Source organism: Phocoena sinus, chromosome 5 (genome assembly GCF_008692025.1).
Source record: "Phocoena sinus isolate mPhoSin1 chromosome 5, mPhoSin1.pri, whole genome shotgun sequence".
In the NCBI taxonomy this organism is placed as follows: Eukaryota; Metazoa; Chordata; class Mammalia; order Artiodactyla; family Phocoenidae; genus Phocoena; species Phocoena sinus.
The window spans coordinates 65,274,401-65,298,250 of record NC_045767.1 but is presented as its reverse complement, the minus strand read 5'-3'; the positions used below and the strand labels follow the sequence as shown (position 1 = coordinate 65,298,250).

At 39.9% G+C, this 23,850-nt stretch overlaps 1 non-coding gene across 1 annotated transcript; it reads right to left on the bottom strand.

The window, feature by feature from the left end:
* Positions 1 to 10,559: 10,559 nt before the first annotated feature.
* Positions 10,560 to 10,632, bottom strand: TRNAE-CUC. Its single transcript has one exon. It is a non-coding gene; the product is annotated as a tRNA-Glu (tRNA).
* Between the last annotated feature and the right edge of the window lie 13,218 nt (positions 10,633 to 23,850).

The window sequence follows — 23,850 nt, the reverse complement described above, 5'->3', positions numbered from 1 at the left end:
TTTGAAAATCCAGTCTTCCATCAGATGTTGATTCCACCTGGGTAGCTTTTAATTCTATGTTTATTAATTGGCCAAACCAGGACCTTTCCCTCTAGTAAAAAGGACCAGGATGGAATGGAAAACTATATCCACTCCATATTTAGTTAATCTGTCAAATCAGCTTTCTCACACTCTAGATGAGTCACCTGAAAGGAAGACCACCAAAAATCTTAATCTTCAACTGCAGCAAATGAATGCTTCTAAATGAAACCAAAACCCTCCTAGTTTCTGCTATTATTGTAAGGAGCAAGGACATTGGAAAAGAGAGTGTTACAAATGTAAGCACTTTAAGTGTCTTCAGTCCTCTAATCAGCCTTTCCAACATACTCCCAATTCTCGATGACAGGGTTCTGAGGAACTACAAGGGTTCTTCCCAATTCTCCCTTTTAATTAGCTTGGAGAAATGTTTCTCCAGATTGGGGATTAATCTCTTTCAGTTCTAACTGACACTGGAGCCACACTCTTGATGCTTGACCCCACTGCTATAAAACAGCCCCTGCCTCAGAGTACTAAAACAGTTCAAATAGTGGGGATCACTAATGAACCTCAAGAGGTACCTGTCTCTGAACCTGTTCCCATTTGTTTAGGCCTTTTGAGACATACACACCCTTTTCTCCTAATTTCTCCACCCTTACCCATTTATTAGACTTGAGACTTCTTAGAGAAATATAGTGCCAGAATTTCTCTCTCCCAAAAGTGCGAAATCATTCTAGAATTTGACAGTAGTTATCAAAATAGCCCACCAGGTGAATTAAATGATCCTTTGACATTTTAAATTTGTTCTATCTCTGACAGTACTAGAACAGATTCTGGAAGCACCTTCCTAATGGACAAAATTTCCAGCTGATGTTGGCAGAATTCATAGCTCACTTCCCATCCCCATTCAAATAGATCTCTCAAAACCTCTTCACAGAATTAATTAATACTCTGTGTGTAAAGGAACCCTTCAAGGCATACAGCCAATAATAGAAGATTTTAAGGCTCACAGCCTCATTATCCCTTGTACTAGCCACTGTAACAACTCCCAATTTACCAGTGAGAAAACCTAAGGGCTGAGGGTACAGGTTTGTCCAGGACCTCCAAGCAATAAACAGCATCATTATCAACACCCTGTTTTTCACAGCCTCGATACTGTTACTAACTTGCATTCCCACAGGATGTAAATTCTCTGCTGTAATTGGTTTATGCAGTGCATTCTTTAGTATTTCAGTTGATGAAGCTAGCCAATATCTTTTTGCCTTTGCTTGGGAAGAAAAACAATTCACTTGGACAGTGATGACTCAGGGTTTTACTGAGAATACTTATGTCTCGAAGATCATGAAGGCTGATTTGGATATACAAAGTTCCCTAGAGGCCCTACTTTGTTGCAGTATGTGGATAATTTGCTCTCCTTCTCAAGCCTCCTCACAGGAAGGCAGCATTCATTTACTAAAATTTTTTTTTTTTTTTTTTTTTTTTTTGGGTATGCGGGCCTCTCACTGTTGTGGCCTCTCCCGTTGCGGAGCACAGGCTCCGGACGCGCAGGCTCAGCGCCCATGGCTCACGGGCCTAGCCACTCCGCGGCACGTGGGATCTTCCCGGACTGGGGCACAAACCCGTGTCCCCAACCCGTGCCCCCTGCATCGGCAGGCGGACTCTCAACCACTGCGCCACCAGAGAAGCCCCATTTACTAAAATTTTTAGCCTTAAAAAAAACACCAAAAAAATTTAGCTTTAAAGAGACATAAGATAGCCAAAGAAAAATTACAGTTTGCCCAAATCCAGGTTTGATACTGAGGGCATTTGAAATCAAAACAAGGGTGCCACCTAGATCCAGATAGATTTCATGGTGTTCTAAGTGTCCCCAAACCCAAAACTAAACGCCAACTGCAAGGTTTTCTTGAGCTATTTGGTTATTGCTGAAATTGGATTCCAAATTTTTCTCTTATGGCAAAACCTCTATTTTACTAAACAATAACAACCTCGACCCAATTTTATGGGAAGAATGGGACCACAGGCCTTAAAGGAGAGCTTGATGAACCCACCTGCCCTGGGCATCCCAATGATCAGATTCCCCTTTTCCTTTTTGTATATGAAAAGTAGAGACTTCCCTGGTGGCACAGTGGTTAAGAATCCGCCTGCCAATTCAGGGGACACAGGTTCGAGCCCTGGTCCAGGAAGATCCCACATGCCTGGGAGCAACTAAGCCCGCGAGCCACAACTACTGAGCCCACATGCTGCAACTACTGAAGACTGCGCTCCTAGAGCCCATGCTCCACAACAAGAGAAGCCACTGTAATGAGAAGCCCATGCACTGCAGTGAATGGTAGCCCTGCTTGCCACAACTAGAGAAAGCCTGTGTGCAGCAACAAAGACCTAACCCAGCCAAAAATAAATAAATAATTAAATTACTTAAAAAAAAAAGAAAAATAAAGTAATGTCCTTGGGGTACTCACCCAAAAATACAGGGACCACCATCAACCCGTAGAGTATTATAGCCAGCCATAGGGAACACACAGATACCTCCCTCTCATTGCCTTAGAACAATTACAGCCACCGCCCTTTTGATTAAGACCAAGAAAATCATTGTGGGATCCCTTTTAACCATTTTTATACCTTATGAAATAAAAATTCTCCTGAATTCTTATCACACTCAACATTTCTCATCAACCACATTACCTCCTATGAGGTCCTTTTGTTAACTGCTCCTCACAAAGCTCTTTTACAATGTAGTGACCTTAACCCTGCTACTATTTTCCCCTTTGTCACTGATGAAGTCCTTCACAACTGCTTAATGCTGATGGATCACCTCCTGACTCCTCATAACAAGAAACTCTTGTAGGTAATGCTGACTTTTTATAGTTCACGGATGGTTCTTATTTAAAAGGTCAAATGATGGCAAATGTTGTGCTGGGTATACTATTGCAACTCCTTTGATGTTGATGAAGCAGCATTTTTACCTAAGGCTACTTCAGCCCAACACGCTGAATTATATGCTCTTACATGGGCTTGTATTTTAGCCAAGGATAAAACTGCCTGTATGTAAACTTATAGTAGATATGTTTTCAGAGTAACTCATGATTTTGGAATGTTGTGGAAGCAATGTGGCTTCCTTCCTTACAGAATAAAAATGGCCCCTAAGTTCAGGAATTATTAGATGCAATACTTTTACTTGCCCCTTTAGCTATTAATTACTAACATTTCAGGGAATTCTAAACTTGACTCTTCGGAAGCTAAGTGAAATTACCTTGCTAATATTTCCACAAGGAATGCTGCCCTTAAAGGGACCAACAGCAGCCAAACCTCTGTCATTGTCCATAGGGATATTACCCCAAATGATAACTTCGAAAAACTGGCTAGAAAAGGCCAGCAATTGGCCTCAGAAAAGGAAAGACAAGATTGGAAATTCAACAATTGTTGGTTTGATAAAAAAGAAAAAGCTCTGGTTTGGACCAAATAACAACCCAGTCCTATCAGAGACTCTAAAATTTCCACTCCTCACCACTGGACATGAATTAAACCATTGGTCTACTGACAAAATGATAGCCTTCTTTTTTTTTTTTTTTGCGGTACGTGGGCCCCTCACTGTTGTGGCCTCTCCCGTTGCGGAGCACAGGCTCCAGACGTGCAGGCTCAGCGGCCATGGCTCACAGGCCCAGCCGGTCCATGGCATGTGGGATCTTCCCGGGCCGGGGCACAAACCCACGTCCCCTGCATCGGCAGGCGGACTCCCAACCACTGCGCCACCAGGGAAGCGCCATGACAGCCTTCTTGAATCACCATTGATGGGAAAACATTAACAGGGCCACAAAAAGTGCCTGACTCACTTGTCGCATTTATCCGAAGTACAACCCAATGAAGTCTGTTTGTACTGCTCCCAGACATTTTGAAGTGCCCGATGGACCATCCAAGTTCTGGCAAATGTATTTCATACAACTTCCTCCTTCTCATGGATATAAATATATTTGTAGTCATGGTCTATTTGTTTTCACACTGAACTGAAGCCACCATTACAGTATCATACAGAATAGTTTCACTGGCCTAAAATATCCTCTGTGAATGAAGTGACGAATAAATGAATGGCTGTCATAAGCCCACGTGGTCATTGGCTCTGAAACAAAATTACCTCAGTTTGAATCTCATCTCCCCACTTACTAGCTGTGTGATCTTGGACAAAATGAATTAACCTTTCTGTATTTCAGCTCTCTCATCTGAAATGGCTATAATTGTTACCTTATAGGATTGTTATGAAGATTTAAAATCTAGCACAGACTTCTCCTTCCTGGGAGAAATGGAGCAGATGTACTTTTCCCTATTCCTTCCACTAAATGCAACTAAAATCCCTGGATATTCTATATAAAACAAAATATAAGGAGACTCTAAGAAATGTAGAGGGAAAACAGACCAGCTAAAGATGTCAGGACTCAAGGAAGAATATAGTGGTGAGTTCCCTGGGTTTTCTTTTCACCAAATATATTCCAGTCTGGATACTGGAAAAGCCAGCAGCCTGGAAACACCAATGGTTGCAGACAGAAAAAGAAAAAAAAAAAAAGTCCCAAGAGAAACCTGCTCTCTCCAGCCAAAGGACCAGGAAAGGGGCAGTCTAGCAAGACAGAAAACCTTTAAACAATAACTGCTTTACTTTAGGCAAACATCACAGAAAAGAACTGAGGCTCCACCCACACAATCTCCCATAAAGGCCCAGTGGGGAGCCAAGACTTCCACTCTTTCCAGGCTGTAATGAGTCATCCCATACCCCCTGCCAGGGTAGTAACAGAGAAAGCCAAATGGAGAGCCATGACTTTCATCTCTGTTTGGTGGTAAAGAGCACCAGATCCTCCCCGCCCCAGCTGTCAGTGGAGACCATATGGGGAGCCTAGACTTTCATCCACACCCAAGGCACCCATCCTCCTCCTTGCCCAGTGATGTCAGAGTAAGCCTAGTAGACAGCCAGGACTTTCACCACCTCTCAGTGGTAACAATGCCATATGTCCCTCCATGAAGTTGGCAGAGGCCGCAGAGGGAGCCAGAACTCCCACCCCCACTCAGCAGTAATGAAATGCCCCTCCCTCCACCGAGGGTATCACAGAGGAGAGCCAAGACTTCTTCTCACACCTGGCAGTGATGAGGTAGCAACCTCCTTTACCCCCCAGAGCAGCGTCAGAGGAGGCTTGCTAAAACACAAGCTCTAAATAAGATCTAGAGTCTTATTAGAACATCCCAAATGCCCAGGTTTCAGTAAAAAAATCACTCATCATACCAAAAACCAAGAAAATCTCAAAGCGGATGAGAAAAAGACAATTAACAAATGCCAACACCAAGGTGACACAGATGTTAGAATTAGTTAACAAGGATTTTAAAGAGGCCATCAATTGCAATTATAAGCATACTTGAAACAAATGAAAAAATAGAAAGTTTCAGCAAAGAAATAGAACGTCTTAGAAAAGAAATAGGTTATAAAGGAGACCCAAACGGTAATTTAGAACTAAAAAATACAATAACCCAAATAAAAATCTTGATGGATGGGCTCAACAGAAGAATGGAAATTAGAAAGAAATTACCTAGCCTGAACAACAGAGAAAATGGATTTTTAAAAAAATTAACAGATGAAAAAAAAATTAACAGATGAAACCTGGAGATATATGTATACATATAGCTGATTCACTTTGTCATACAGCAGAAACTAACACAACACTGTAAAGCAATTATACTCCAATAAAGATGTAAAAATGAAAAGCAACAACAACAACAACAAAAATTAACAGAATCTTGAGGACCTGTGAGACTATAACAAAAAATCTAACATTCATACCATCAGAGCCCTGAAGGAGAGGAGGAAAACAATAGGGCTAAAAAAGCATTTGAAGAAATAATGGCTGAAAATCCTTCAAATCTGGCAAAAAAACATAAACATGCAGTTCATGACTATATGACTGAACTCCAAACAGGATACTTAAAGAAATTATGTCAAGGCACATCATAATCAATCTTCTAAAAACTGAAGACAAAGAAAAATCTTGAAAGCAGTCAGAGAGGAATGAAACATTACCTATAGAGGAGAACAATTGGAATAATAGCAGATTTCTCATCAGAAACCACAGAGGCCAAAAAGAAGGCTCACAAAACTTTTGAAGTGCTGAAAGAGAAGAACTGTCAACCCAGAATTCTGCATCCAGAGACAATATCCTTCAGAAATGAAGGATCAATTGAGACAACCTCAGATGAAGGAAAACCAATAGAATATGACACCAAATTCACCAAATTAGACCTACCCTAAGACAATGGTCAAGAGAAGTTCTCTTCTAAACAGAAAGAAAATGATAAAAGAAAAAATCTTCGAACATCAAGAAGGAAAAAAGGGCTTGCTTCCCTGGTGGTGCAGTTGTTAAGAATCCACCTGCCAATGCAGGGGACACGGGTTCGAGCCCTGGTCCGGGAAGATCCCACAAGCCACAGAGCAACTAAGCCCATGTGCCACAACTACTGACCCTGCGCCCTAGAGCCGATGCTCTGCAACAGGAGAAGCCACCGCAATGAGAAGCCTGCGCGTCGCAACAAAGAGTAGCCCCCGCTCACCACAACTAGAGAAAACCCATGCACAGCAACGAAGACCCAATGCAGCCAAAAATAAATAAATAAAGTAAATAAATTTATTTTAAAAAAAGAAGGAGGGCTTCCCTGGTGGCACAGTGGTTGAGAGTCCGCCTGCCAATGCAGGGGACACGGGTTCATGCCCCGGTCCGGGAGGATCCCACATGCCGCGGAGCGGCTGGGCCTGTGAGCCATGGCCGCTGAGCTTGCGCGTCCGGAGCCTGTGCTCCGCAACGGGAGAGGCCCCAACAGTGAGAGGCCCGCGTACCGCAAAAAAAAAAGAAGGAAAAAAGAACACTGAAAGAGCAAAAATATAGGTAAATACAGTAGACTTTCCTTGTCTTGGGTTTTCAAAGTTATGTTGGGCAGTTGAAGCAAAAATCATAACACTGTCTAATGTCATTCTCAATGTATGTAGAAGAAATCATTAAGGCAATTATAAACTGGGGAGAATAAAGGTACATAAAGGGAGGTAAGGTAAAATGTCAACACCAATAAATTTTCTCCATATGTGAGAAGATGACATATAACTATGCACACACATTGTACTGATGTCAAATTCCTGGTTTTGTTGTTGTTCAATAATTATATGAGGTAACCATTTGGAAAAACTGGGTGAAGCATATGTGGGACTCCTCTGTAATGCAACTTCCTGTGAATCTACAATTATTTCAGAATTAAAAGCTATTAAAATGTTAACATACAGGGACTTCCTTGGTGGTCCAGCAGTTAAGACTCCGCACTCCCAGTGCAGGGGGCCGGGGTTTGATCCCTCGTTGGGGAACTAGATCCCGCATGCAATGGGAAGAATATCTTTTAAAAGATATTTGTATAGTGAACAGCCTTGGAAGAAAGAGATAGTGTCTTCCTCTGGGGCAGAGGGCAGATTTGTTTCCTCTGCAGTATAATCAGACAATAATATGATACTGTCACTCTCCAAGGCAAAGGTTGGGCAGATTTGCTTGCAGCCCATTATAAAAGATTGGGAGGTTTTTTTTGTTTTTTGTTTTCTGTTTTGGTTGGGGGGTGGGGTACAAAATGAGCTGTATGAACAAGAAGCTTATGCAGCCTGCTATGCTGTGAGTAATAAAATCCTCTATCTGTAACCTGGTAGTCCCATGTCTTCTGCTAGATCCATGAACTGTGTGGGCAAAATCTGAGCCTCTACAGTTCGTAACACTATGCACAGAGGTGAATTCTGGGAAATGTAGCTTAGCTAAATTGACAACACAAATCCAGTGCAGAGGGCCAGAGGGAGAGAGGAGGAGGAGGGGGAGGAGAGACACAAATGTGGCAAAAAGTTAGCACATGGTACATCCAGAGGAAAGCTATGTCAGTATAAATGTACTAGTCTTTCAACTGAAATTTACAAAATAGAGGAAAAAAATCACTCAGACTGCTATGTGAGACAGTAGAGTGGGAAGAGTTGAAGCAGGGGTATTAGTTAGGAAGTCTCAAACAGCTATCCAAATCACAAACCAGAAATCTAGTAATAATACTTCGGTCAGGACCTAGACTAATAATCTCCTAAATGGTGATCCTGCCTTGAGTCAAGCTCTCTACAAGTCATCCTTCATCTTGCTGCCAGGATGATTTTCAGAGATCTTTCTCTGACCAGTCATTTCCCCACTCAAAACCCTCTCATCCAGGGCAAGGTTCAAATTCGTGTACATGGCATATATGGCATCACAATCTGTACCTCACACTCCATTTACACACTGCACTAGAACATTGGTCATCTTTGTTTCTACACACATCATGGCGTGTCTGCTGTCTGGAATGTCCTTTCCACCTTCTTGCTGCATACTTATTCACTCTTTCATATCTATGACTGCAACATTCACTGGTGTTCTGTGACACTTTCCTGAACCTCACAATGAGAATATCCTCTTTTGCACTATTTCACTCCCTTGCACATGCTTCACTTGTTTCACACATCACACACTGTTGTATTTTTTATTGACAAGGCTATCTTCCCAACTAGGCTTTGAGTGCCTTAAAGACAGAGACTGACTCATAGTTATAATCTGATGCAAAGGACAGGCAATATGTGTGGCAGCTGTTCTAGAACAGTTCATTGAAGTGAACTGAAAATCCTGCCACATTAAGAGAATTTAGGAAAAGCAGAGAAGACATAAAATGCTGAACATAAACTTTGCAGTAGCTGAATCCTAAGATGCCCACCCAAAGAGTCAGCTCTGAGTCACCTCTTTTGAGTTTCAAAATCACATAAATGAGGCTTCCCTGGTGGCGCAGTGGTTGAGAATCTACCTGCCAATGCAGGGAACACGGGTTCGAGCTCTGGTCTGGGAAGATCCCACATGCCACAGAGCAACTAGGCCCATGAGCCACAACTACTGAGCCTGCGTGTCTGGAGCCTGTGCTCCACAACAAGAGAGGCCGTGATAGTGAGAGGGCCGTGCATCACGATGAAGAGTGGCCCCTGCTTGCCACAACTAGAGAAAGCCCTCACACAGAAACGAAGACCCAACACAGCCAAAAATAAATTTTTAAAAAAACCAAAAAACTTGTATGACCAGCATATATAATTTTTTAAAAAAATCACATGAATGAAGCAACTGAACGTAGAATCTAACCACTTACTTTGAAGAGGGTTTCTTGCTAGCTATTTGGGGAAATACAAAATTATGTAAATATCTTTTTTTAAATAGAAAACCTGTGGATATTCAAATCAAGTATTAAATTGCAAGGCTATCTTATCTCTCCAGAGAGAATGAATAACTTGCAAGGGGGGAAAATGGTCTAAACAAAATTTCTATTATTAATATACAATAGTATTTCTTTTTTTTTTTTTGCGGTACATGGGCCTCTCACTGCCGTGGCCTCTCCCGTTGCGGAGCACAGGCTCCGGACGCGCAGACCCAGCGGCCATGGCTCACGGGCCCAGCCTCTCTGCGGCACGTGGGATCCCCCCAAACCGGGGCATGAACCTGCATCCCCTGCATCAGTAGGCGGACTCTCAACCACTGCGCCACCAGGGAAGCCCTACAATAATATTTCTTATTTTTCCTGTATTATCATTTTGTACTTTCTGAGAGATGGAACTCAATTTCTATTTCTACCATTTAAACGGGCTTCCATTTAAATCTAAAAAAAGCCGAATGCAGAGAAACAGAGAGAAGAGTGGTGGTTACCAGGGACTGGGGGATATGGGAAATGGGGAGATATTGGTCAAAGGGTACAGACTTCCAGTTATAAGATTAACAGGTTCTGGGAATCTAATATACAGCATGGTGATTATAGCTAATAATACCATATTATATACTTGAAAGTTGCTAAGAGAGTTGATCTTAAGTGTTCTCACCAGAAAAAAGAAATGGTAATTATGGCACAGGATGGAGGTGGTAGCTAACACTATGGTGATTATCATTTTGCAATATATAAATGTATCAAATCATCAGGCTTGTACACCTTAAACTTATACAGAGTTCTATGTCAATTATATCTCAATAAAGCTGGGAAAAAAAGGCCTCCATTTTAACAATAAAGTTGTTAAATTGCTGTCTGATACTCTACATTTTAGAGAAAATGTTATAAATAGAATATAGTTATTATTTCATAAAAGAACAGCTATAAAAATGCTTTGAAATAGGTAAAATATTTTTAAAAGCAAGGTTTTGTACTAAGCTGCCTATGATGTATTTTAATAAATTAATCCCAAAATACTAACTTGTAATAATAGTGTTTAACAGCACTAATACATAAAGGCAGTGTTAGGAAAACTGATGTTCTGAGCAAGAAGAACAAGGAATAGAAGTTGTAATGATAACAGATGACAGAGGAAAAAGCAGAGTTCATCAGCTCCTACTTTGCTTTCATTTTCCATCACTGAGAACTATCCTCAAATTGGAAAGGGTAGGACCTGCATGGGAAAGAGGGAATTATTATTATTATTTTTTGGCCGCACCATGCAGCTTGTGGGATCTTAGTTCCCCGACCAGGGATTGAACCTGGGCCCTCTACAGTGAGAATGCAGAGTCCTAACCACTGGACCACCAGGGAATTCCCCTCATTTTCTGAAAAAAGAAACTGTAAGCCCGTGAGCACATTTTTCCTTGGCAAAATTCTGGAACGGATAATTAAGCAAATGCTTTGTGAATCTTTAGAAAAGTGGTAAAAACGAGGCCCAGCTTGAATTCACTAAGAAATAGGTGGATGTTGTTGATAGGTTTCCTACTCTCCCTGGTCTGACCCCTGCATGGTCATACAAGGGAAGAAAGTGGGCCTTGGAGTGGAATGAGGCTGAATTTCCAAACACAGCTCCACCACTTACCAAAAGTGAGGCTTGGACACAACTTCTGTGAGCCTGTCATGTAACCCAAATGTAATGGAGCTTCTTAGGGCTAACTGTGCTCTCATCCAGGGCCTTCTTGGAGACCAATCTCACACACATGATCTTACCACAAAACAGCAACAACAATCCAAACTTTGAAGGCATTGATAAATAATGGGGATTATATTATATACGACACATCAAAAACTTCATAAATTTCCCTTATCTAAACTGACCCTTTCCCTAAAGTTCCTCCCCTATAGAATCTACATCATCTCCTTCACTTCTAACTCCCTCAAAAGAACAGCAACAACAAAGATACTCCACAGCTTCTCCACTTATACTTCTGCTTTCCCACCAGTCAGTAAAACAACAATACTTAGAAAAATCCGTGGTTAGCCAAAACCAAACTACATCCATGTATGCCCTAGGGAGCCTGAATTATTCTGCCATAGCAAAAATTAAAATAATAATGCCTCCTTCACAGAGTTTTTGAGAGGACTATGTTTAAAATAATATATGAAAAAGGCTTAGACTGGTCACTCAGTAAGTATTCATCACTATTATTTTTCATCATTACTCTTACTACTGTGGTAGATCAAGAAAATGGTGTGAACCTTGTTTTCTGAGGCATTTGACCAATCTTCACAAATAAGGAGGGCTGGATGATGGCACAGTTTGCTGGAAGTTCAAATGATTTCTACAATAGAAATAGAAGTGTCCTGTAGTTCGTCAAAGCCCTCCATAGCCCCGTCCTGTTAAACATCTTCATGAATCACTTAATATGAATGAGCATACTGGAAGCTCATTATCAAGTTTACAGATAGTACAAAATGGGGGGTGTTTAATAGGTGATAAGCTAAATGACAGAATGAAGAATCCAGAAGCTCTAAAAAGGCTGATCCAAAAGGTAATTTAATACGGGTTAATGTAAAACTGAGTTGTGTGTTTAAAAAAAACCCCTGCTGCTTAAAAACAGAATGGTGAGGCTTGGATTTACTTGTGTATCAAGTGAAAAGAAAAACACACCAAAAAAAAACCCAGGAAAGTCTTCTTGACTACAAGATCAAAATGAGCATTCAGTATTGTATGAAAGTTAAACAGCAACTACAGCCCTACAAATAGAATGCAAAGAGAGGTGTCTGGTTTTGAGTTACGTTCCCACTTCCTGTAGCATAGAGGAGTGGTGTCATAGCCTCAAGATCCCAGCTTCTAGTCTTGGCTCCGAGCAATCATTACCCGTGTGACTTTGGCAAGTTGGTGAACCTTTCTGGGAGCTCCTTAATCTTGAAATTCAAGAGAAGTAGGGAGGAAAATTTAGACTAAATTATTTGTTCTTTTTTTAAAAAAATATATTTATTTATTTATGGCTGTGTTGGGTCTTCGTTGCTGCACGCGGGCTTCTTATTGTGGTGGCTTCTCTTGTTGCAGAGCACGGGCTCCAGGCATGCAGGCTTCAGTAGTTGTGGCACACAGGTTCCGTAGTCGTGGCTCACGGGCTCTAGAGCGCAGGCTCAGTAGTTGTGGCGCATGGGCTTAGTTGCTCTGTAGCATGTGGGATCTTACCGTACCAGGGCTTGAACCCATGTCCCCTGCATTGACAGGTGGATTCTTAACCACTGTGCCACCAGGGAAGCCCCCTGGACTAAATTATTTCTGAAAGAACTCTGGCCATGAAGTTCAATTTCAATTATTTAATTCAAGTAGTTTAAGTAATTTAAATTAATTTACCTTAGGAGATTAACTGCCACTTTAGATATGAGGGATATATTAGTGGTTATAAGTGATATAAACCCAACTAAAATTATTTTAGGTATAATAGAAGTATATAGGCTCTCCGAATGTGAAGAATGGTTCATGAAATCATGAGAATAACAGAGAAGCTGGACTTCAGGAACACTGATGTCCACACAAAGAGAATTCGGTTCTGAGGGAAGTGAGGTTTGAAACTGGTTAGCTGATGTAGATGGGTAAGTCAGCCTGGAGTGATAATTTAGGGAAAAAGGGAGAGGCAACAGGAACTAAGCTTTGTTGAATGTCTACTATGCGTCAGGTTCTATACTAATCTATTTCAAGTATGCTATCTTCTTTAATCCTTACTTTTATAGAAACTGAAATTCAGAGTGGTTTAAGAAACTTGCCTGAAGTTAAGTAGTAGAACCAAAGAAATGGCAATGGCCAATGTAGTTTTTAGTGGTGTGGCCTAAAGATGCTTGACTAATAATGTGCTTGTAGATGTTGCTTAATGATGCTAGCATAGGGAATTCCCTGGCAGTCCAGTGGTCAGGACTCCAAGCTCTCACTGCCAAAGGCCTGGGTTCCATCTCTGGTTGGGGAACTAAGATCCCACAAGCTGTGTGGCAAGGCCAAAAATAAAATAAATAAATTAATTAAAAAAAATAATGGTAGCACATTTATAGTGCTTACTGTGTAACAATAACTATTCTAAGTGCTTTATGTATGTTAACTTTTTAAAAAATATTTAATTTATTTATTTATTTGGCTGCGCCTGGTCTTAGTTGCAGCACTCGGGATCTTCACTGCACTATGTGATATTCTTCACTATGACCAGAAGGGGAAGTCAAATACAGCAACATTTCAAAAATGATTTTTTCTTTCTCTTAGTTATGGAATAACAAGCTTCTTATTTTTTTACTTTTCAGTTTTTTTCAATTTACTTCAATGAAAAAGTATTCCCTGTATTCAGGAAAAACCTACAGCTCTAAATATATGTATGTTTCTTTTTTACACTTATAATTGTCTTGCTTCTACCCTGGGGTGGACACACTCTATTTTGAAGGTCAACATTGCATTCTGGGATTGAGTTGAAAAGGTCGTTAACTAGGAGAACAGTAGAAAACAAACACTGCGCCAAGGAATTGGGACATAATGCTTCTCTCTAACATCATGCATGCATTCTAGATAGGAATAAGGGTAAAGGTGAAAAGCAAAAGGAAGTATGAATGTCAAATGAGTTTATCCCCATTCTATTGGTAAGAAAGAATAGGTTAATTGATATTGGGTAGACAATTTGAAATCTCTGCCTAGCAATTGAGACCTAAGAAATTATCTAGTTCATAGTCATTTTGAAAATGAGAAAACTGAGGCCTGGAAAAGTTAGTTTGCCTCCAGTCACATAGCTTATTAATTATAACAAGTTGGAGTAGAAAGAGCATGGGCTTCTAGAGTCATATTCTGGCTCCACCACTCCCTAATTGTGCAAATTTTGGGTCAGGTTATTTAACTTCTCAGAGTCTCAGTCTCTTCATTTTCAAAATGATAGTAATCTTACCTATTGCAATTGATTGTTGTGAGAATTAAATGTATAAGTACGTAGCTAATCCCAAATAGGCAGTTGGTGTTCAATAAATTTTATCTTCCAATTCCTTCTGGTTATTTGCAAAGCAAGGTCACCATCTATAACTCGTAGAGATTGTACAGTATACTTCTTTGAATAAAGAAATTTGTAAGACTCAAATATTGAAATGATACACTTGTTATAAAACAGTGGTGCCGGAAACATTTTAAAGAGTATGCAGGACAAAGAATTAAACATATTAAAAAAATTTTTTTAAATTATTCTTATTTTTAAAATATTTATTTATTTATTTATTTATTTAGGCTGCTCTGAGTCTTCATTGCAGCACGCAGGATCTTCGTTGCAACGTGCGGGATCCCTCAGCTGCAGCATGCAGGCTTCTTAGTTTAAGTGGCATGTGAACTCCTAGTTGCAGCATGCATGTGGGATCCAGTTCTCCCACCAGGGGTCGAGCCCGGGCCCCCCTCATTGGGACCGTGGAGTCCCACCCACTGGACCGCCAGGGAAGTCCACATATTTTAATTTATCTATATTGATAATACCTATGATGGTTAATTTTATGTATCTATTTGACTGGGCCACGGGGTGCCCAGATATTAGGTCAAACATTATTCTATTTGGGTATGTGAGGGTGTTTCTGGATGAGATTAACATACGAATCAGTAGACTAAATAAAGCAGATTTCCCCCTAATTTAGAGAGTGGGCCTTATTTAATCAGTTGAAGCCCTGAATAGAGCAAAAAGAGTGACCTTCCCTCAAGTAAGTGAGAATTTTTCCTGCCTACAGACTCAAACTGAAACATCAACTCTTCCTGAGTCTCTAGCCTTCCAGCCTTTGGACTGGAACTGAGACATTGACTCTCCTGGTTCTCAGGCCTTTGAATGTGGACTGGAAGTACACCAGCTCTCCTGGACTTCCAGTTTAAGTACTCACCCACCCTGTGGATCTTGGGACTTGTCAGCTCCCATGATTACATGAGCCAATGCCTTGTAATAAGTCTCTTTATAATTATAAATAATTATACACACACACACATCCTAACGGTTCTGTTTCTCAGCAGAACACTAATATCATACCAGAGGTATACACGTGCACATACCTATTCCTCATGTTTTCATAATAGTCAACAAGTAAGTATCCATTTCAAGGAATGCTTATGCAAATCCACAAGAAGTTGGGAAATACTGAGCAACAGTTAACGTCTCACATCTGATAAACCTCTTAAGAATATATCCGCCTCTCTGAGAGCACTGCTCTTCTCCAGAAGAACATGGCTAGTTCCAGGAGAAGTAGAGGTGACTTAGGAGCAGCAGAACCAAAGAATACATGTCAATCAACTCATTCCTAAGAGGGTTACCTTGAGGGATAGAAAGTTTGAGCAACTCTTTTGTAAACTTTCATATTCGTGCTGCCCTCAAGCAACCAGCTTTTGCAATGCTCTATCAATGGCATTCTTTTTAGTGGACTTGGCAATATCATGAATCATATTTTCATGATCTGTCTCATCACTGGTTGGTGACTGGTGGCAGCTGGATAGGGAATCCATTAAATAGAATACATTTTTCTAATCCTTTCATATGTTTGGTGTAAGTGCTATCATCAATTCAACATTAAATAAATGTTTTATGATTCTGGCTTTTAAATCACTAAAATAGGGATAATAATGCCATCTATATATTTTTAAATATGGTAGGAAAATTATAAAAAGTAAAAATATTATAAAGTATTATAAGTTAATACTTTAACTTTTCAGATGTGTTGAAATGGTACAAACACAAAATATTGCAAACACTAGAAGGCACTATTTCTCTACTGAGGCAGAAAATGTTCTACCACAAATTTCTTGGGTCCTAAACTCCTCCTCTTGCCTATTTCCTTTTCAAGAACAAAAAGTGCAGTATGAGAAACTTTAAAATATACATTTCTACAATGTACTAAGCAGTGTAAAGAAAAGAGAAAAGGAGAACTAGTGATATAAAGGACACAAAGAAAAAACGTAAATCCAATAAAAAGAAGACAGAAACAAAAAACTGCAAAAGACGATAAAGGGGAAGACAGATAACGAGAAGAAAATGAGGTCAAAGCAAGTTTCTTTCTTTTTTTTTTTTTTTTGCAGTACGCGGGCCTCTCACTGTTGTGGCCTCTCCCGTTGCAGAGCACAGGCTCCGGACATGCAGGCTCAGCGGCCATGGCTCACGGGCCCAGCCGCTCCGTGGCATGTGGGATCCTCCCGGACCAGGGCACGAACCCGTGCCTGCTGCATCAGCAGGAGGACTCTCAACCACTGCGCCACCAGGGGAGCCCCAAACAAATTTCTTTTATACAATATAATATGGGAACTGTTTTCCATGTCATAACTCTTTGTCATGTTATATTTAAAAACTCCTAATTTATAATTAATCAGTGGCTCTCTAGGTCTGTGCTGTCTTCCCTTTCCAACCTTCCCACCCACCCTGTTTCTCTTAACTGCACCTTGCAGCGAGGATACTGGGAATGCATCAGAATCTATAATGAAGACAAGAGTGACTGAGGAGTTTGGAATTAACCGTGGAAATGCAAGTGCTGTTTTGATAGTACTGGCTCGTAGCAAGGAAAGTAGACAAATGTCCTACTTATCCCTCCCTAAAAAAATTGTGTCTGAACAATTGGTTGAGACTTACAAAAAAAATTGAGGGGATTGTGAATAATGGAGAACTAAACAGTCCTGCACTATTTGGTTAGAGGCTTTTTTAAAAATTTAACTTTTGGGACTTAAGGTTTCACAATAGCTTGAGGTTCATTTGTTGTTGTTGGTGGTGGTGGTTTTATTTTTCTCTCTTCCTCTGAAAGGATGCCTTCTTCACCTTTTAATTGTTTTTTAAAAAATATTTATTTATTTATTTTGTCCGCACTGGGTCTTCGTTGCGGCATGCAGGATCCTTAGTTGTGGCATGCAGACTTCTTAGTTGCAGCATGCATGCGAGATCTAGTTCCCCAACCTGGCTCCCTGCATTGGGATTGCAGTCTTACCTACTGGACCACCAGGGAAATCCCCACCTTTTAATTCTTGACAATTAAAGGAATCCAGGAGGAGGCAGCACAGAGCTGCCTGGCTGCTGAGGATCTGACCTAGTTTTAAAGAGTGATCTTGAGGTTGGCTTCTACTAATCTATCTTTGAAATCAACTTAGAAAAGTAAACAGGAACTGAAAGTCACATTTGTCAAATCAAAGATTGTACATTTAAGGGCCAAGGCGATCATGCTTGATTGAGACTCAGGAAATTTTACTAACTGTGCTTTGAGAACAAGGAAATCGAAGTGCCTCATTTAACACATTTAGATTGGAGGTTAAAACCCCTGGCCAATTTCTCAGCAATAAATACTCTATTAAGCTATGAGCTCTCAGAGAATCATGTCTTGCATCTTATACACCTCAACTTGTCTTTGTACCCACAAAGCCTAGTATATATCAGGCACTCAATAAATTGTAGTTGAATGAATGAACATGAAAACATTTTCTTGGAGTTAGGCATTCAGGCTATCAACTGTTTTGTTTTGTTTTGTTTTCCTCTGATCTTTTTTGTCCTTGCTTTCATTGAACCATGCTCTTATGTTGGAAAGTGTTAATTAACAATCTCTTTCTCACCTCTTATCAGGAAGAGTGTCTGAATCCAAAGAACATAATTGAGACTGATGCCAATCTCTGAGTTAGAGGGAGAGAGGAGACTTTAATAGCCAGTAAGTAAATTTGTGGTGCCCTCAGTTCCTTGGAGGAGTAGGAAAAAAAATTGGGAAGTTATTAACTCAACTGGGGGTCTTGATGACAGAGGACACATTCTTTCTTCAGTATGAATTTAGACTTTGATGCCTTCAAGAAAAATCATTAATGCAAGTCCTTGGGAGATATTCTCACCTCATATATTAGCAAGGGACTGGCAGTGTCAATGCCCACCTAGTTGAAGTTCAGAAAGTTCTTGTCCAGCAAGAGAAAATTAGTATTGATGTGCAGTATAGTCAGCCTTCTTATAGTGATTTGTGCTGCCTTTCTTCTGCTCTTGTAGTCCCTCTTTGAGACCATAGGGCCAGACTAGGGAAGATTAAGGGAGAAGGGTCCAGGGGTTGAATCTCTTCCTATGGAAGGAACAAGAGCAGGTTTTTCCCCCACCAGGAATAGGGTGGGGTTTGTAGGACTGAGTGTCTTAAAGAGGGGGTACTTGGGGTAGGGGAAGGGGCAGAGCCTGGAATTTCCTGTTAGGAATGGAGGGGAGGGCCCAAAGAGGACTCCCTCTTAATGAAAGCTTTGGGTGCTTTCCCTTTTGGAATGCAAGGGAAAATTGAAGTTAGTTGATATGTTAACTCTTGCCTCTTCTATAGTATGATTTTCTATATAAATAATTAATTCCTATTCTAGCAGAGTCTGTTGTATTTATATGTGGAGGCTGAAGGGACAGGACAGTGAGAAGGAATGGGCTCTTCTACCATATTCTTTTTAAGCACTCCAGTAGAGATAGGGTATAAGCCCAGCAGGTGGACTGTGGCTGTTGACTAGAGACCTCAAATCTTTGCCAAGTGGACCTCTTCTCATGATATGAGTGATCCAAGAAAGACCAACACAGAAGTGAACCTTTATGACCTAACCTTGAAGTGGCATACCATCACTTCTGCCATGGTCACATAGACCAACCCTGATGCATTGTGGGAAAGCACTACAGAAGGGAGTAAATACCAAGAGACAAGGATCATTGGGGACTAGCCTGGAATTTGGCTACCGCAGATGAAATTCCTAAATTTATTTGATCATAACACCTTTTTTGAAAATAATAATTTCCTGGGGCTGTTGTTCTATGGAACACATTTTAGGAAATGCTTTTATAGGTAATGGAAATCCACTGGAGTTTCTACAAGATTGTGACATGAATCTATCTATGTTTTGGAAGATTGCTGGCAGAAACATGCTGAATGAATCTAAGGAAGAGGAAAGATTAGAGAGATTCCAGTTAGGAGGTTTTACAGTGTTGTAGATGAGAGGTGATGGAAGTGGAGAGTGGGAATTGGGGAGGAAAGGAGGAACCGAAGTGAGATATGTTGTGGAGGCAGAAACAACAGAACAATGTGATTGCGAAAGAGGGAGGCATCCAAAATGACTTGGATTTCTGGCTTAGGTGATTAGGACCATAATAAGTCCATTAACTAACATTGGAAATACAGAATGAGGATCAGGTTTGGGAGAAGCTTTGATGAACTCACTTCTAGATATCTTGAAATTTTGTGTAAGTAAGCCTATTTACAGTAAGGAGCCTATTTACATGAATACATCAATTAACACATTTTGGGCCACAAACAACAAAAACCCCTATTCAAAATGGCTGAAATGATAAAGACAGTATTTGGCTCACAAATTGGAAATCCAGAGGTGGGATTGGCTTTAGGGTTGACCTAAAGTGTCTCCAGTTCCATTTCCCAGTGATTCTCTTGGCTCTGCTCTCTTCCCTATGTCAGCTTCTTCCTTAGGCTGGTTTTTAAGAAAACTGCAACTATTCTGGCCTCACACCTGCACATGACTATACTGGAGAAAAAAGGGCCATCTCTCCCCCTGAATTGGTCTTTCCTCATTTGTCAAAGCCAAGATTGAATCTCATGTCCAGCATTAATCAGTCCCTGAGGCCAGAAGAATTCTTTGTGCTCATGTAAACCAATTACTGGCAAGGTGGTTGGATAGGATTCTTAGACCACAGAATCATTCTTAGACCAATGAAACCTGCCTCTGGAACTAGGGTGTAATGGATATAGAGGAGATAAAGTCCACTGGAATGAGTCCAGTAGGCAATTGGAAATGTGATTCCAGAGCACAAAGAGTTGCAGATTTGGGAATCATTTGCACTGATGTTAATTTGAAGACTTGGCAGAATTTGAGATCATGTAGGGTGACATTGTATGGTAAGAAGAACAAGAGAACGTTGAGGAGCAGTTACATTAAAGGGTCAATGCTTAGTGATGGCAGCCAGCAAAAAAAAGTGAGGTGTGGCCAGAGAGGCAGGTATTTGTGGAACCAGGGTAGTAACAGCTTCTCTGTAGCCATGAGAGAGGCAAAAGACTTTATTTTTCTTTTGTTTTTTCTTACCTCTCCAACTCAGTAGTTCTTTATAAGCAAATATGCCATGTCATTTATTTCCTTTCCTCTCTCACAATGTCCTTCAAAGTCTCATATATATGGTGAATGCTCAGTAATTATCTGTTGATTGATTTTTTTTTTATGGTGGAAAATTTGGCTAAGAAAGCACATTTTATGTATAGGGAAAAGTGTAGCCAAAAGCAAGAACTCTGGATTTAATTAAACTCAAACATTGGTGTCATATTTAAAAAATTGTTTTTGAAACCAAAAGTTATTTTTGTGCTAGTAAAACCACTAGGAAGCATCTCCTGAGTATACTGTTGTCTTCAGAAACATTGTTTGAAACATTTACTAAAAATATGACAAAATTGTTTAAAATGTAAAAGTTTGCATTTGGAAAAAAGTCCACCTTATGTAATGTGAATTTAGTGGTTCTTTTGTTGCTTTTCTCCTCTCAGAATATGAGTTTAAATGTGTACATTTTGCATATAAGTAAGATAAGGGCAAAGAAGCACCTCTTTATCGGACAGTTCGGCCTCTGTTTTAAAAACTTTTACTTTGCATTATCTAATTTTATCATGCAATGCCTTCTCAAAATTTGTGTAGGCAGGGATTATTTTGCTTCATTGAAGGGAACGGGCACCTGATAAAATCCCCAGCACACTAGGAAGCATCAGGAATCACACTGGGAATTAATGAAACTTTTGATTTATTGACTGATTGATTCTTTAAGATTCTAGCATCTATGCCATGCACAGTTTACAATTAACACTGGATGATGATGATGATGATGATGAAGAAACTATTTTATAAAAGTGGAAATTTAATTGGTGCTGTGACATATAAATTATGCACAACTTATATAAAAAAAGAGGTAGAATAAATTATTTATGATGAATTCTGCATTTGAAGTAATCATTTTTGGGTAACTAAAGTCTAGTAAGCTGCTTTATTTTCAGAAATTCTTTCTCCATTGTTGCCCCTAGTGACTCAGCACAGGTCATGAAACAATGGCCTGAAACAATGTAGAGACAAGAGTTTTAGAGAACAGAGATTAAAAGCTCTGGCTCTGAAGTCAGAAAGTTGGAGTGGAAGTTTTAAATTTCTCAGTTCCCTCATCTGTAAAAAGGTAATAATGTTCTCTGTTGCATTATTGTGAGAATTACACACAGCGTGAAAGCCGGACATCAAAAATGTTCAGCTATTGCTGGCTAGTGACTGTTAGGTTTTATTTTAGACTGTCCCTGATGATCTATCTACTCCATTTGCAAGTAATTCGTGGACATAGTCATCCATAATTTAATGGCAGCTGCTGCTTATGTGATTTCCAGTATCTGGGTGGAGAACTATTTATCAAAGCCAAGGACTCTGTGTTCTGTTTCTGTGTCATGTTTATTCAGTCATTAAGTAACCACAGTGTCTTGTCTTTGGCCTTATATTACTCAGTATCTATGATTTAATTGTTGAAAATGATATCTGGACCCAAGTTATGTTTGTAAGTCAGGTCAGTCTTCCAGTAGAGAAAGCAGGCCTCCGCCCGTATAGATCGTCTGCTTAGAAAACTGCATCCTAGATTTTGTTCCTGGTTCAAATACAAATACCTTGGTTTTTATAGTTTTAGAGTAAGACTTCTTTGTTCTTATACTGTACTTTCAAACTATTGCCAATATAATCTCTTTTTCATTCTTGTCATTTGGATCTAACTGATCTTATGCTGTCTCAAAACTTTTGCCCTAGCCCTAGATAACTTACATTCAAGAACTGAAAGTTCAGTGGGAGGTATCTGTTTCCAACTTCTTCCCATTTCAATTCATGTTAGATGCTACAAAGTATTTCATCAGACATACCAACTTATTCATGAATACCTCTCCTTAAACTTCCCCGGAGTCTCATTTAATTAAATTAATTAATTCGTGTATTTATTTATTTATTTTTGGCCACACCGTGCAGCTTGTGGGATCTTAATTCCCTGACCAGGGATTGAACCCCGGCCCACAGCAGTGAAAGCACAGTCCTAACCAATGGACCGCCAGGGAATTCCAATCAGAGTCTCATTTTAAACATAAACCATGGTGTCCTTAGCTCGGAGTTAGGGGAAACTGTAGGATTATATGTTTTAAATATCATAAAATCATTTGTTGGAATCCGACCATACTCTTGGCCAACCACACTGTGATATCATAGCAGTTGAAAGTTTAGCCAAGTATTTTAATTTCAAATAAACTTCTATGTGTTGAAGATGGTTCTGACTGGAATTGGAGCAGCCAGTGTTGACTCTCCTCTTAAGTAGTGACGGGTCTAGAGTCGAAATATTCTGCCTATTATTTTTTCTCCTAATTAGGTAATATTATATCCTTTTGTCATCCTTTCTTACCTTTTAAACAGAGCCCCTGATAATAACCTAACCTGTATGGGCTTATTGTCTTAGAATACTTTATTTAATGTGTAATATCTATACGTGCACTAACAGTAGTAGTTAAATAGAGTTTTATTGCTAAAGAAGATTCAAAGGACTCAAAATGACAATGCTTGTAAATTTACAGTTTAAGGGCTTCCCTGGTCGGTCCAGTGGTTCAGATTCCGTGCTCCCAATGCAGGGAGCCCAGGTTTGATCCCTGGTCAGGGAACTAGATCCACATGCCACAACAAAGATCCTGCATGCCGCAATGAAGACCCAGCACACCCAAATAAATAAATAAATATTTTTTTAAAGATAAAAATATAAATTTACAGTTTATTACAGGAAAAGAATATATCAATGACATTAAAGTAAGGATTGCATCCCTGCAAATGCTGACTCACTGTAAGGGGTCCAGAGAGGCCAGGTCTTGCTGCTTTGTTCACCTTCTGTTAGAGTTGAGGTCAGATGCAGTGGTTGGGAACCACTGATGTGAACACAGAATACCTTGAAAGCAGAAAGCCCCAAATGGAGTCTTAGGTGGAGTTTTTTGTATTTTCTGGTCACATAGACAAATTCCTGCCAAATAACCAGTCTCAACAGCAGAGCTGAAACCAGGTGTAAAACACTGATCTCACTGATATTAATAATCAATGTTGACAAAGTGGTACAAACTGCAACTACCCTGAAACTCCTCTGACCCATGGTTACAAAACAACACTGGTAATGAATATGTTTCATGCCTTGACAGGGTCAGTGCCATGCAGGAACTTTAGCAAAACAGTTCAGGCTGATTCCTGACCTGTTGGAAGTAAGGTTCACAGTAAGGTTTACCTGTCACAGTAAGGTTCACCACCCTAATCTGTGATCAAGACCTTTCTACGACAAAACAATTATCCTTAGTTTGACAGAAATTAACTTGCCTTACAATCAGAATGCACACACAGATTCTAAACATTTGCAATAATCAGTGAGGAGTTGGTACAGATTTAAACAGAAACTAAACCATTCAATAAGAACAGCATAACTTTTCTCATACTTTTATAATGATTTTATAATTCTTTTGCCTCCCTGATCTATAGCTATCTGAACTTTAAGGAATACATCTGCTGAATGATTAAGAACCATGATCAATCTA